The 16,857-nt window shown below is 50.0% G+C and overlaps 1 protein-coding gene across 8 annotated transcripts in view; it reads right to left on the reverse strand.

The window, feature by feature from the left end:
• HDAC4 (histone deacetylase 4) overlaps nt 1-16,857 on the reverse strand; it is a 293,729-nt gene that overhangs the window by 126,303 nt on the left and 150,569 nt on the right. The gene's annotated exons all lie outside the window — the stretch shown is intronic.

Raw genomic sequence — 16,857 nt, forward strand, 5'->3', positions numbered from 1 at the left:
CCGGCGAGGCCCCTCACGGCTTCTCTGTTGTCTGCTGGCACCAGAGAGAACATTCCGGAAGGACAGGCGAGACTGTGGAGTTGCGGGAAGGGTTCGCAAACGCACACCCTTCCTGGCCGCATCCCAGCAAACCATTGTGGGAGACATCAGGGCGGGAAATGAGGCTATTTCTGAGAACCAGTTCTGTGGTCTGCAGTCCCAAGAACAGGGCAGCACTTCCAAGTAAAGCTCAGAGAGAACTCTACACCAGGGTAGCTGGGATGTCAGCTTGCAGGACAGCCAGTAGGGAGACCTGGGCTCTCCAAGTGTCCACGGGTGGGTCAGAGCTAGCATATGCAGATGGGGGCCGTGGTGATGGTGTGGACGTGGGCTGGGTTGCCTGGGAGGAGCCCCCGGCTAACAACAGGACACCTGCTCCTTGCCGGGCAACATGGGCCAATGTGAGAAGTGCGGACACACGGCTGGTGCTGTCCGTGCCAGAGCAGGGCGCCCCCCAAACCGGCCCCCCATCATGGGGGCCATGCCGCTGAGGCTGGCAGCCAAAGTGAGGAATGGGCGTCTGGGAGAGGTGTGCAGGGCCGGGCCCAACCTGCCTCACATGCTCCTCCTGAACCTGCTCCCCAAAACGTGGGCCCAGAAGGCGCCTTTTCACCACAAGATGAAATGGGGCAGTCAGCAGGCTGGGAGCGAGTCCCAGAAGGGGGCCAGCTCAGCGCCAGGTGTGTGCACGTCTGACCCGTACAACCAAAGGCAGAGTCTGTGGAGGAGTGCAAGAAGAAGGGTGGCCCACAGCCAGCGGGGCGGGGGGGAAGCCACCTGCAACCCCGACTCCAGTAATCCAGACGGAGGCCCGTCCTCAACTGCTCATTGGCACCAGCCACCCTGTGAACCTCGCTGGCAAGCACTGTCCTGGAGTGTCCAGTGGCCAGCTGAGGGGCACAGGGACTCCCTAAGGGGGACAACTCTCTTCATGCAAGCGGGGACCTCTGTTTTTATAATCAAGTTATTTCTAGCAAAATCAACTGTAAAGGATAAAAACTTAGTGACCATGCATGGATTTTGGAAAATTCCGTTCTGTACTCTAACCAGCAGTGAAGAAGTATGATTAGAAAGCATCACCATGATGGATTACGCTTTCAGGACCCCCAAAAAGGGACTACAGCAGCATCTTCTCTTCTCCTAGATTTATGAATCAGTACAAGTTGTTCATTTTTTAGGCTGGAAACCCTGTTAGTGAAACAGATGTGGGGTTTTAGAAACAAATAGATGGGGGCTGGCCATCCCAGGACCGTCTTCGTTAGAAGTGGTGTGGTCACAGCATGGGGGAGAGAGGCAGAGATGCACGCAGGGACACAGACAGCCGCCCATCCTCACGCTATCGGCCACCCACCACATCCCAGTGTGACCTGGAACTGCGTGTCACCTCACGGCCCAGGAGTGCAAGCAAATCCTGAATAGAACAGCCCACCTGCTGGCCAAGGCTGCCTCCCACAGCAGGCCCTGCCCTTGCCCGGGCCGGGCCTCCTGCTCTGCACAGGTGTTCACGGCTGCACAGGTGACGGGTCCCAGTACCCACGGGCCCAGAACTCGGGTGACAGGAACAGGGGTCAGAAGCACCGGAGCTTGATGGGGCCCCAGACAGAGGAGAGCGCACGGACTTTCTAAGGCAGAGGGACAAAGGAACTCAGCCTCCTGCACACCCTTAGAGCTGGGTGCCGATCCCGCAGTAGCGGCCCCGGCTTAGACCAGGCCTCTCTCCCTCCAGCTCACTCTCTCTCCTCCCTTGGGAAAGAAATATAAGGCTCCCGTGGCATGGGGGCGGGGGGGGAGAGGGAAGAGAATGAAAACAATGGAGCAGAATTCAGGCTCTCTTAACATCTCCGTACAAACCTGAAGTCCATGATGTTGCTGCTCCGTTCCTCACCCCCGCCACCGGCCCTGCTGATGGCGCAGACTGCCCACTCCAGGCCCCTCTCCCGGCCACGGGTCACCAACAGCATGGTGTCAGTGGTCCTGCTGCCCTGGCCTTCCCACCTCCCGGCCAGGCCGGGGCACAGCCTGCTTCCATCCCTGACGTCCTGTTGCAGAGTGGGCTCCTAACCGTGAGCCTCTGTTTAAGTCAGAACTCTGCAGAGGCAATACTGAAACACGGCTGGCTGAGAATGTTCCAGAACTTGTGGCAGGCATGAATCCGCAGATGCAGAAACACAACCAAAGCAGGAGAAAACAAAAAAGAAATCAAGGTAATTTCAAGAGGGAGCAGCAGATACCAAAGAAAAAGCCCCAAGACCATGAAATAGAAGTGCGGGTGTCCCACAAGGGGGGTGAGGTGATGGCCAGGAGACAGCGGCCCGCCCCTGAGCGCGGGGAGAAACAACGTCCAGCTAGAAGGATGTGCTTAGGGAAACTCAAGAGCAAGCACGGAATGCACACAGATGTACGTCCAGCTAGAAATGGAGGCAGTCTGAGAACTCGCTGAGATGCCACTGGATATGGGACGAGGTGAGCAGAGAAAGAGGCGTGAAGATGATGAGAAAGATGAGCCCGAGCCAGACGGCAGCAAGCACGGCACCCACCTGCGGCACTGGACTCAACGATAACGAAAATACTGGCCAGTGGCTGGGACGCAGGGGTGGCAAGAGTTAATTAGTGCTCTAGACACTTCCACGGCTGAGCAGGTCGGGGCAGAAAACACTGATTTTAGTCACTGTACATTCATACAGTCATGCTTCACACTGAACTGCTAGAACCAGCGTAGAACTTCCGAAGCAGTGGGGGTCCACAATCAATCAGAGGGGACTTCAAGGGGAAAAAAGAAATGTGGCTGCTAACCACACACAACACACACACCACATGCACACACACAACATGCACACACCACATGCACACACACCACACGCAGGCACATACGCAGCACACACGTGCACACACACCATATGCACACACACAACATGCAGGCACACGGAACACACATGCACACACCACACAAAGGCACATGTGCAGCCCATGCATGCACACACATCATATACACACACCACACATGCACATACACAGCACACATGTGCACACACACCACACACATGCACATATGCAGCACACACAACACCATATGCATACACACAACATGCAGGTACATGGAACACACGTGCACACACCACACTCATGCACATATGCAGCACACACGTGCACACACAACGCGATATGCACACACAACATGCAGGCACACGGAACACACATGCACATACGCAGCACACACATGCGTGCACACCACACACATGCACATACGCAGCACACATGTGCATACACACCATATGCACACACATAACATGCAGGCACATGGAACACACACGTGCACACACCACACGCATGCACATATGCAGCACACACACCATATGCACACACACAACCACACACCACACATGCATATACGCAGCACACACACACCATATGCACACACACAACATGCAGGCATACGGAACATACATGCATACACCAAACACATGCATGTATGCAACACACGTGCACACACCACACGCGTGCACGCACGTGCACACACCACACACGTGCACATACGCATCACACATGCACACACGCACCATATGTACACACACAACACGCAGGCACATGGAACACACATGCACACACCACATGCATGCACATGCGCAGCGCACACAAGTGCATGCACACACACAACATGCAGGCACACGGAACACACCCATGCGCACACACACCACATGTATGCAAGCGTGTGCACGCACACACAGCTAGGTACTTCCTGATTGAAGAGCACACTGCATCTCTAAAGTCTTGCCAAAAATAATCACATTTGAATCTGATCAAACCTCTAGATGTAACTACTAATTTACAGGAAACAGGCAACAGACGTCCACTTTAAATGACAAGGCAGGAGATGGGTGAAATTAAGCAATTGTAAAACACAGGAAAACACAAGACAAGCCACCTAGTATCTTCAAAGATGAACTGCAAGGGTCAAAACCAAACAGACAAAAGAGGGAGGGAGGAGAACGTATGGATTATCGGGAGATTGCATAAGACACACCAATCACCACGTGGGAGTGTTCACTGGACCCCGAGGCAAACAATAAACTAAAAATATACATATATTTTAAACACCACCGGAGACATATAAACACTGGGTGAATATCTGATAAAATTAGATAATTGTTAATCTTGTCTAAACAGGAAAATGGCATTGTACTTCAGTTTAAACCACAGTCCCTGTCTTTTTAGAGAGACAGGCCCTGGTGTGGCTGCAGATGGGGTGACATGGTGAGTGGGATTTCATCCAAAATGATCAGGCGGGCAGAGGTGGTAAGGAAGTCAGGGCGCGGGTAAGACACAACTGGACGGCCCCGGGCACCACCCAGGTTGGCTGACAGGAACAGCAGGGTTCCTTCTAGTATTTTCTGTACTTTCGAATGTATCTAAAATTTTCTGTGATACAAAGTTCATTTTTTGAAAAATTACACTTGTAAATATGGGTCAAAGAAGAGATCATAACAGCCATTTAAAAATAATTAAGAGGGAAAGATAATGAAAAAAGGACCTAGAATAAGTTGCGAGCTTCTACTCTTATTGTACTCAGAGGAAAATTGACAGTCTTACATAGTCACATCTGACAATAATAAGCGTACAAACCAAAAAGCTAGATATAGCTCTAAGAAGTTAGAAATAAACACTAGAATACATATATGCATTCATGTATACCAACACAGTACAAAATTGGTTCTTCAAAAGACCAATAAAATAGACAAACTTCTGGTGAGAGTGGTCTAGAAAATGAGAGAAAGGCACAAATTAACTATAGGTATGGCAAAGACTGAAAATATAACAAAATACAATTAATAACTTCAGGCCTATCAGTTTTAAAACCTACATAAAACAGACACATTTCTAGAAAAATAAAACTTTCCCAAATTGATAAAAAATAGAAAATAGAGTAACCCTATAACCACAAACTAAACTGAACCAATACTTTCAAATCTTCCCACAAGGATCATATTAGAGACGATATTCCCAACCTTTCAACTAACTGATCGTTCAGTTTTAAAGAAAACTTCCAAGGAACAGAAAAATAAAGAGCAGCCTGAGCTCATGCTATAAGGCCAAGAAGAAACCTCATTACAGAAACCAGGCAAAGACAGCCTAAAGAAGAAAAATGATAGTCTCCGTCATGAACACAGGCTCAAAAATCCCAAAAAAATTATTAGCAAGCTTAATCTAGCAGTCTACAAAAAAGATAATCGACCAAAATAAGTGGTATTTTAAAATGAGAAATGCAACATCTATACAGAACATCTACAAATGCAATTCACTACACTAACAATGATCATCTTAATAATGAAAATAAGCACATTATAAAATCCAACAACTATTCACATTATAAAAGCTCTTAACAAACTAAGAATAAAAGAGAATTTCTTTAGTCTGAAAAAGGGTATCTGTAAAAAAAAAAAAAAAAAAAAAAAACCACAGCAAATACTGCTTTTAATGACGAACCTTGAACAAGACAAGATTCCAGCCAGAGAAAGCGGATGGAATAATAACACAAACAGAAAGGGAAGAGACAAAACCATCATGATTCACAGACTCTTAGGACTGTCAATACAGAATGCCTCCCCCACCCCCACCCCCACCCCCAAAAATGAATTGCAGAGAAGTTAGTAGAACTTACAAGGACATTCAATGAAACGAGGTGCTAAGGAAGATCAACACGGAAAAACCAACTGCATTTCAACATAATACAGCAAGGAAGAAGGCCTAATAATATTTAAAGAAAAACATAGTACCAAAAATTTTATGACTGAAAATTATAAATACTGTTAAAATATTTTGCACGACCGAAGGATATGGAGCAGTGGACCAAGTTAGGGATGAGAAGACTTCCTATCATAGAGACGCCCATTCTCTCCAGACTGAGCTGCGGGTCCAAAGCACAGGCTTCCAGGAACGGGACAAAGGGATCTCAGACTACGGGGCAGAACAGACCCAGGAGCAGTCAAGGTGCTCCTGCAAAAGGCAGTAGCCCGTCCCCCGTGGAGAGTGACGTCAGAGAGCGCTGAACACGGACATCAACAAGACAGAAGTCGCCCCTGTTCAGGCCAAAATTAATTCCACAGGAATTAAGACTCAAATGTGAAAGGCAAAACTCAAGAAAAACTCATGATGCAAGAAGTGCTTAGCACCAGAGAAAACTGATCAGTGTGGCTACACTGAGAGTCCGACTTTCTGCTCCTTAGATCCTGTGTAGAGGAGGGAGGCCTGGCCCTGGTGAGGCTGGCCGGCGCTGTACGGAAGTCACGGAGGGCTGGTCTCTGTAACATGGGAGGGGCGCCTACGAATCTATATGAAAAAGTCCAAAGGAAAATGGCAAAAAAAAAAAAAAAAAAAAGGCTTTTCAAGGAAGAAGGGCCCCTAATGGCAGACAAAAAGTGGCTGAAAGGCCACAGCACCTAAGGATTGTCCTCGAGATACCATGAGCTCCTGGCAGCATACATGAGGATGGGCCTTCAGGAAATCATCAGCTTGCCCTTAGGAAGCTGAATCTTGGCTCTAGGACCCAGGAATTCGACTCCTGATGTATCCACACTTGGGAAATGCCTGCACGTGTGTGAGAACAGGGCAGGACTCATGCTTACGGAGAGCAGGACTCCCGGGAGCCGCACAATCGGCCACCAACACATCAGCAGTGGGATATCCAGAGGGTGTCTCCGTACTTAGCCGTGAAAAGGAGCGAGGACCAGCTACACAGAATGCCATAAATGGATCTTAGAAATGACCCGGAGCAAGAGGAAAACCCGCCGCAGGAGACGCTATCCAACGATAGCACTTTTAAACAGCGTGCTGTCTGAGGAAGCATACGCATGTGGCAAAAACTAGTTCTTCAAAGAAAGCAAGTCAGTGGCACACACCAAAGTGAGAATAGGGCTTATTCGGTGTGTGGCTGACTTCCAACTCTTGCATTTGTTACTGGCCTCTGAACAAAAGGGTTGAGGGGGCTCCCATGGGGGAGATGAGCCACGCAGAAAGCAGCCCGGGGAAATGTCTCAGCTCCACTCTGCACCAGGTGTGACTCATTTGGGGTTATAAGGTCTTCTGATAATAAAGGATGGGATGACATTTCAAAATTCTACCCTCCACACTTCTTAGGAACAGAGTGTATTTAATGCGCAGCAGAACATTTACACACGGCCAATATGGGATGCACGTCTGGAAGGAGGCCGGGCAAGGGAACGAGACCACCCCTGTGGAAGCCAGTGCTGGCCCCCGGCACCAGGAAGAAAGAACGAGAAAGGCCGTGACCCTTCCCCAGCCCGGTCCCAGACTGCCTACTGCACACATCCCATCCCACAACCCGTAAACCACACTCCACAGACGTGGGGGTCTTTCATACTGAAAAATGTCACCCAGAAGGGGGCAGACGTTGGCTTGTGAGGACCTATTTCTTGACAGGTGAGGCGAAGGAATCTTCAGGCTACACAGCACAACTGCACGGCCAAATCGCCTCACTTGACTCACCTGCAGTCACTTCCTCACAGAAAATTTCATTTTAAATTCCATTTAAATTGACCTGCACGAATCCATTTTAAGTGATAACTTTTGACAGAAGGAAATGTGTTGTTTCTTCTGTCTTGTTTCTTTTCATAGTAGAAACATAGAATTGGTGCTTCTCGTAATACAAAATCACTAAGCAGCATGAAATCCAGCTTCCAGAAAGCTAGAAAGACAGAACGCTCTTCCCCGAGGGCCCAGCTTCGCCACCTCTCCGAGAGTGTTGAGAGCCTAACTGCCAAGAGTGACAACCCCCTGGGACGGGCCAGGGTCCCCACGTCCCCGGACCAGCTGTGCACGTGGAGGAGGAAACCAACAGCACGCAGTTTGACCGTCACGGAAAGTCACTTCAGTGACACCTGCATTTGAAAACATTTCAAGTTTCACCGCTTAACTTGAATGCAGTGGTCGCCAGCCAGCAGCAGGAGCCCCCACGCTGGGGGCTTTGTCTGAAGGAGAGACTGGTCACTGACCTGGATGATCCGCAGCTAGGCTGCAGAAATAGCTTTCCATCCCAGCAGGGACTTGCCACTCCCCAGAATCCGGCACATTCAAGTACCTCCCCAGACTCATACGGCGCGCTGCTCAGGCCATTTCTTGAAAATACAAGCAAACAACTCCCAAACAAAAGGTGCTGGTGACGCACCCCAGCGAGAGGCCTCTCAGGGAGCAGGTGGGCACTGAGTTCAGACTCTGGTCTGACGGTGAAAGCCCTCCATTCTTCTCAGCCTCCTGTGTCAAAGTCATTTCACGGACTGCAGGGTCGTTTTGAATATAATCTCCTTTACAAATGAAAAATGCTCCTAAAGACTTCTGGAAGTTCCTCGAGTGACCCAGGAAGGGGTGGGGAGGACAGTTATCTGTTCCATGCAGATTTCAATTTTGAAGTCCAGCGACAGGGTTTTTAAGAAGAAATGATAAAAGGGAATGAGAACAGAGACATTTAAAATTTCTGCAGCATTACTGAGAGTCCAATTAATCTCTAACTTATACTGTGAAAACACAAGTTTAAAAGGTCTTTACACCCAACTGCCTCCTGGCTGAGCTGAGGAGGGTTCATTCTTAACACCCAAAGAATGGCTTATAAAGACACAGGCTGATGACACCCCCCCAAAAAACTCCACTCTGGGGGTAACGAAGAGACCCCAACCTTTCCAAAAAGCAGATCATGCAAGGAGACAAGAGCCACAGAATTCTGGGAGCTGGGAAGGGGCCCACGGTGCAGAGGGAAGAAATGACACTGGCCCGGAAGCCAGGACAGCCAGGGAGGGACCTCTGGGCTGGGGAGGCCAGGCTATCATCAGCCTTTGACCCCCCAGGCCTCCTGCCCCCCACATGCAGGGACTCCCAGAGCAGCGCCGAGTGGAGGGCCAGAGCGGGGTGCTGGCCTAAGACAGGAACAGGGACAGCTGATACACCGCAGGCTGGACTGCGGGGCCGGGCCTGCCCCCCAGGAAGGAGTGGAGAGGGTGATCTCTGGGAAAAGCATCAGCCCAAAAGGGAAGGACCAGGTAGGTCATGGCAACCCCCTCGGGGTCATGGGGCCCCAAGGAAGGACCAGACCCCTACCCAGCAACTGGCCAGAGGACAGGACCAGTCAACACACCCGCCCAGCTTGTTAGAGACTCACCCTTAGATACGTGCTGAACATTTAGGAAAGCCTCTACTGTAAAAAACAAAAAAAGCGAATCGAAACGAGCACCCTCTGCACAGCCCTCCGGAGCATACTGTCTGCGGCCCTCACCCTGAAAATGCAAGGGTCAGGAAACGGCCGTGTGTCCCTGTTGCTCTCTCTGGGCCCCTAGGACCCAGAACGGGGCGGTGACCATGAAGGGGGCCATGATGCTGGTGGAGGAGGAGAAGGGAGGGCCTGGCTCTGCTCCCCAGCCCCCAACCCGCCTGAGAACTTCCTGCGAAGCCGGGGCCGGGGCAGAAGAGGGACCTAAGCACCCACAGCAACATGGACGGGGGCTGCTCTCTTGGCTGAAGTGCTGCAGACTCCTCCTCGGTGAGAGTTTAGAAAGAACACACTCCACCAAAAACCCCAGTCAAGGGCCATGGCCAGGTGCACCTGAGGTGGGCCTCCCGCGGGCTCTGTGCAGATGGCTACTGAAACGTGCCCCCCTCGGGCCCAGACCCTCCAGGAGGAAGTCCTGCAGCCCGGGTTCACCCTGGGACTGCCACCACACCCGCGTGCTCCCGGGTTCCGGGGACCCATCTACTTCCTGGTCCACATGTTCACACCAGGTGAGTGTCTCTTCAGCTCGGCAAGTGACCAGAACCGTCTTCCCAGCTCCAGCGACAAAACACTGGCTGTGCTCCCACCGGAGACCCAGGCCTGGGACAGCCCACGGGCTCGCGCGCGGAGCGCAGACAGCACACGAGTGTTGGCTGATGCGGTGGTGCCCAGCCTGCTAGAGCCTCTGCGGAGAGTCCACGGTGGACACACACAATAAGCCTCAGACCCGCACTCCACGAGCACGCAGTCTAGAAGGGGAGGCGACCGCGGAGGAAATGATGACGTGAAGCTCGTGGCAAGCAGGATAGGTGGACATCGCTAAGCACCTTCTAATTCCCATTTAACAGATGTGGAAAATAAGGGACAGAGAAGCAAAGAACTCTGTTGCAGGTCACAGCAATGAAGCCGAAAAGCTGAGCCCGGCCCCACATAAGTGTTCACAAGGTCATCGTGAGCACTAGCCTCCTGTGCTGCTGTACGTAACAAGTTCCCACAAACTCAGTGGCTCCAAACAACACATGATTATCCTAGAGTTCTGGAGGCCAGAAGTGGGAGTGGGTTTTAGGAGCTAAAAGCAAGGCATCAGCAGGCTGCATTCCTTCCAGAGACTCTAGGGGAGAATCTGCTCCTGGCCTTCCCCAGCATCCAGGGGCAGCTTGGCTCCTGGTCCCCCTCTATCTTCAAAGCCGTTACTCACATCAGTCTGACCTCTACTGCTGCCCTCACAGTTCCTTCTGCCACCCTGACCCTCCTGCCTCCCCTCTGGAAGGACCCTTGTGATTCCACTGGGCCCACCCAGATAATTCAAGAGCGTCATCCAACTGAAGACCCTTAATCACACCTGCAAGGTCCCTTGTGCCACGTAAGTTCACATACAGATTTCGAATTAAGGTGTGGACCTTTTGGCGGGGGGGGGGGGGGCACTATTCTGTCCACCAGACTCTGGCCTCCAGGCTGAGATCAGAAGGAGGGCTAGGAACGGGTGGGGAGACACCTGTAGGTTCCAGGTGCAAGCCAGTGGTGGTTGGGCTGCCATCGTTAATGATGGAAAGCGGGGGTAGCCAGGCTCTACACAGACCTAATAACTTTCCTGAGCACCCTGCATTTTACCTTTTTAAAATGCACAAGTCAGTGATTTTCTAGTAAATTTACCACGATGTGCAAGCGTCACCATGAACCCATGTTGGAACATTTTCATCACTCAGATGTGACTCCTCCTTGTGCACATGTTTTGAGGGGCAGCTGACGGCACTTGCTAGTTGGCTGAATGTGGGATTTAAGAGAGGATTTCAAGGGCAAATCGGGGGCTTCAGAGGATGGAGGCAGTACTGAGTCCACGGGACTGAAACCAAGAGTCCAGTTTCAGACACTCAAGTCTGAGATGTTTGGGCAAGGACCCCAAACAAGCAGCTGGCTCTCGCATCTGGAATCAGCTAAGATCCCGGCTGGAGCTCGAAATCTGAACGGCAGCAGAACCAAGACGGTGCTCTGGGTTATGAATGGGACAGGACCACTGAGACCACCAAGGGAATGTGGGGGCACCCCAAGGCCGAGACCCTGGAGAGAGGAGATCCAATCTGCGCAGGGGATGGAGGAGGAGCGGCCAGGTAAGAGGAGCGTGTGGTTCTGGGACAAGGTTCTTCTAGAAGAAGAGGTCCATGCGGGGAGAGGCCAGGCAAGATGAGGCCAGAACATGGCCTTCTGGGATTGGGCAACAGGAAGTCATCAGTGAATATAGGGCCCTGTGCTGGAAACCAGGGGAAAACTGGATTATCTGTGAGATGCTGCAGCCCCTCCGGTGGCAGGGGGTGGGGGACACAGCCACACCGCACGAGCTCGTCTCACCTGCAGATGAGCAACAGGCAGCATCAAAACCAATGCCAGCCTTGGAATCTGAAGCAGGTAAGGGCTCAAGAGGCAGGAAGCTGAAGTACCAACACCTCGACTCCGCCTTTCTAGACCAACACCCCCAAGGGCAGGGACACTGGGAGACACCCCCACCGCAAATGCTGAAACTCTCTCCAGATCTCCACCCCACTCCCACCAACCAACACAGACCTAGAGAAAAGCTCCAAACCCACCCTGCCTCCAGCAGCAGCAAGAGACTGCAGACTGGCCAGGTGGCTGAACCAGTGCCCAGCACGGGGTACTCATGGAGGCAGCCACACTGCGTGCTGTACCAGCCCAGCACGATCTAGGTTCATCAGAAACCAGCAGGTACAGACAAGAGCCCCTCTGGATGGCGATTTGGGAATGTGAATCAAAATCCCCAATCGATTAATACCTATTCCCTTGACCCAACTCAGAAAAGCTGTATCGTGCACCCAAATTTATTTTTAAAATTTATTTTTAATACATTGAACCTTAATTTGTTTAAAAAGTGAAACACAGAGTCTTAAGTATTTATGTCTATACATGTGTTCATAGTTCACGCAGTTTATGCATTTAGTTCAGACCACCCGGGCTAGCTTCCCTGCTAGTAATCGCGGTGAATAATTTCTACACCACATTTATGTTTCTGGCTCCACACACACACATATATGTTCACAATGAACATTCCAGTCAAGAACAGGAATGACATGAGTAAGCAGGCCACGGCAATGACCCTTCAATGACACTGCCACGTGGGGAGCACTCAAGCCTGCTGCGCTGGGTGCCTGAGGGAGCAGTGCACTGGGTCACGCCGTGTGAGGCGGTCTAATGCCCACACCTGCTATGGACCGCGGCCGGTCGGAACCTTCTGAGGAAGTGACGGCTTGCTTCATCTAGTGAATGTTAATGCTGTGCTCAACGCTCCTGGGTGAGCACTCAGCGGTTTGTCTTTGAACACAATGGCCTTTATGAAAACAGTGTCCGAGGGTCCCCTCTGTGCAGCGCCGCTCTCTCCACCAGAGTGACACCTGCCCTCCCTCTGCCCTTAAACTCCTTCCCCCTTGGGGTGACATGCTCCTGCCAGGGGCCAGGTCAGGGAGGGCTGCATTGTGGCGGCCCCCGCTCAGGAAGTGGTGTGCAGGGGTCCAGCACCAGACCCTGCGGGGTGACCGTCCCACATGGGGGCTCAGTACCAGGACAGCAGTGTCCCGCAGAGAAGCATCATCTCCTGATATTAGCGGCACTCCGCCCTCCGCCAGCCTCACTCGTGGTGTTCCCAGCAGGTGCAGCAACTGCATGTGAAGAAGGCTCTTCCTGGGCGCCCCACATTCTTCAGAATTTCTAAACGCCTCAAGCCCTGGTTCAACAGAACAGAAGTACGCAGCAGAAGATGTGTCTGAACAAGTATTCCGTTTCATGACATCTCCCCCTCCTGCCGGCACAGAATCTCCACAAGTGGCTCATTAAAAAGCTCTCCTCATGAAAACAGAACCCCCTTGGCTGCCCCAAGGACAGAACATCTGGGGGCAACCACTAGATATCCTATGGCCCGAGGCAGCAGCAGAGGCCGGGGCATCCTCAGCTCGGGTCCCTGGTCCTCGGAGTGGGGACCTGCTTCTGCCTGGCTCCACAGGGCCCTGCACAACAGCACAGCATGAGGAGGTTTCCAGAAACCTGAAGAGCATGGGGCCCTCTTCTCCCCTAATGATGACCAAACTGACTGGATCTCTAGACCCGACTTTTGGGAACCTTTAGGTCAACTTAAAATTCCTTGCATTTGAAAAGGAAAGGGTAATCAAACAAACCATGATGTGGGGGAAGAAACACAACACCTCCATTTTCTCCCCATTCTCGGTATAAAGCAATACCGTCCAAGGGTAGTAAGTCAATCAGTGGTAATGATGAATGCATTAATTACACGTTCTGAAGAGAGTGACCAGAACTCAAAACAAGACTACCATTAACAAAATCAGAAAGTGAAGGAAAGGGGCCGGAGACAGCTTAGTGTGCAAATTATCTAATCTCTCGTGGCATCAACAAATACCGCTTAAAGCAGCCGTGTCAAGGAAGAGCTGTTTATCTAAACATATGAACTTACAAATGGTCCCGTAATAGGATCTAAAAGAGGACACAGCCTTACAAATGTCCAGAAGGATGACACAACTACACACACCGAACCAGAGAAAAGGCCAGAGAAAGCCCATGTGTAAGATGCCAAAAGAACAGAAGCATTTAATTCAGAAAACAGAACATAAAATTGGATGAAAAACAGAACCAAATACATTCATTGTGTCCCCAAGTGTAAACGGGATATGTTCCCATGAAAATGATCAGATTGGGTAAAAAACCATATATTGTGTACAGAGAAAGGAGCCAGAGCTACAAGACTCAAACTGAACAGAAAAAAAAAGGGGACAAGACTCAAATAGTAAGAGAAAAAAATCTAAGGTCAAAATACCAGCATCAGAAGATTTCGTCCAAATCTAATGCAAAATAAGGTACAGGCCCATGTCATTAGTCTAAGGTATACGATTTACCACGAGAATACGGCCATCGTAGAGAAATGTGCCAACAGAGGACACGCAGAAACCCAGGCAGAAGGGGACAGAAAGAGCGAACTGGCTGGAGATGTGGGCTCGCTCCCGTGCACGGAGGGCATTGCGACAGGAAGCACGAGCACACAGAGGACCAGAATAACGGAATGGACACTTCGGTACGATACACTTCAAACTGTGTGTCATGAAAGAGTTTAGGCTTTCTTCTCAAGCCCCTATGGAACATTCACCAAAATCAAGACCACATGGAGAACACAGAAAATTTCCACACACATATAAAACCCTAACCAGTACAGACCATAATCCCCGAGTGCACTGCGACGGAACGAGGCATTAACAAAACACACAGAAACAAAACTACCAAACACCTTTCTCTTAAATGTTCAAAAACCCAACATGAAAATGAAGAAAGTGCATAGAATAAAGAAAATGAACACATCACGTATCGAGAATTGCAGGGACTGCCTGAAGTCAAGTTCAGAAAGTAATTCATAGTCTTACGCACTTAAGTAATTAAAAAAAAAGGAATCAAAACAAATAAATTAAGCACTGGACTCAAAAAGTTAGACTAAGAACCAGAAAATTAAACCATATGCTATTCGAGGAAAAAGAGGAAGAAGATCACAGATTACAGAAATTAAAGGAATTACTGATTCAGGGCCCCAAAACTCAGGAAACTGATAAAAGGGGCTGGGGGGGACCACTGGGCAGTGTGGGCAGCCCTGGACAGCCCAGGTGCTTTTCGGGGAGGCGGATGGAGAGCAGTACAGCTGAAGAAGGCTTTCAGGAACTAGTCTCAGTATTTTAACAAAACAAAAACAAATAACACTTTCATTATGAAAACCCTCAATGGTGCTCAGAACCAGGGAGGAATATGGGAACACCCACGTGTGCAGCTTGAACAATTATCAATATTTGCCATTTTGTCTCATCTATTAATATCCATTTTTTGCAATTCCGTGGAATAAAATATCTCAACTTTAAAATGGTAAAAGATGGAAAACGGTTGAGTCATACAGTTTTTAAAAACAGTTTCTTCTCATTAAGATTATGAATTTTAAAAATGATATTCACCAAACTTGCAAAGATCGCACGGCTAGGTACCAGGTCCCCTTGCACCAGGTCTGCCTGTAGCTGGTGTCGGCGTGCGCCGAGAGCCAACTACATGAAAACTTCACACGGAAGGAAGAACGGCTGGTTCCACATCTGTCGATACCATCAAGGGTTGCTGGAAACACGTGATAAACTTCAAAATCTCATTTGCAGCCAAACTCCACATTGGTGGGGAGCCATCTCTAGACTGCCCATACAACTTGGCTACACTCTCTTCTACTGAGTATTTTTTCCAAAAAGTCCTATTATGTGACAAGCTAAGATCCTTGAAGTTCCTGTGGACCCTGAAGAACTGACCCTTTTGTAACAGATGGCTTAAACGGTGTTTTCTTCAGAGTAATAGCTGTGTATGTCATGCCGGAAGCTTTACTCAAACACGTGTTCCAAATCTGAGTCTACAGGACATAAAATGACTTCAGTACGAGCGGGGCTCCGCACAGGCTGCCATCTGGGGACTCCAGGGACCCTCCTCTGCAAGGTAGTAGAGGGACACCACCTTGCCGCGAGGAATCCTAGTGCAGAAACACATGCAACTTCTCATTTCGATTTTCCTGGCCTTCACAACAGCCCGTGATGTTATTTTAATGGAATCTTGTGTGCATAAGTTCCCGTGCACTGGCTGTACCAGCGAGGGTTCTATCTGAAGGGAGCAAAGCCATCTGTACTCTTCTGCTCTGTGAGTTAACGATGAAGCAAGTGTTAGATTCTCCCCCACTCCCTATTTCAGAACTATCCTTAAAGCTCTTTAGAAAACCCTTTTAATGTTTCTAATTTTTCTGTATCCTGCAGGAAGAAAAACTGTTTTTTGGAAATATTTGCAAGCTCAAATTGAGCAAGAGCTGTAAATAAAAACCTGGCATATAGTTGGGAGCTTGGCTTTCAAGAAGTGCACAAATGTACTTCCGGGAAACTATAAATAGAACCAGGCCACGCCCCCCGCAAAAAATGGTAAAATGTCCTTTAAGTTCTCATCTATAAATGCAGCTATTAAAGACAAACAAGACTTGCAGAAATAAGTGATAGATGGAGCAATTCAACTCAGAGTTTGCGATCACTATTTTATAAACAAGGTGCTGCCACACCAGCACTCTAGGATCCCACGCTCACAATGGAAAGGCAGGAAAATGGGAACTGAGGTTGAGCACAGAGGACTCACCCCTAGGGCTGTGCCATTGGGACCCCCTTCCTCCCCCTGCCCCTGTCCCGGGGGAGGTGCTCCTGCACAGGCCTCAGCACCTTCCCCAGGTCGCCCAGCAGGTCCTGGGCCCCCTGCTCCCACCCCATCATCCCTGCCTCCCTTACCTGCCCCACGCCCCGGGCCTCCACTGGGCTCACACTGGCACAGATCACAAGTTATTCTCGGAAAGCCATCCTGATTACCCTAAATTCAGTGGATAAAAATACACCATTTGAAAGTGGGAAATCGTTCCAGTGGTCGAAGAAGGCCACAAATCTCTGTGACCGTCACTGCCTGGTGCAGTTACGTAAGGTCAAGGTCACAGAGCA

This window comes from Zalophus californianus, chromosome 3 (assembly GCF_009762305.2).
Source record: "Zalophus californianus isolate mZalCal1 chromosome 3, mZalCal1.pri.v2, whole genome shotgun sequence".
Taxonomy (NCBI): Eukaryota; Metazoa; Chordata; class Mammalia; order Carnivora; family Otariidae; genus Zalophus; species Zalophus californianus.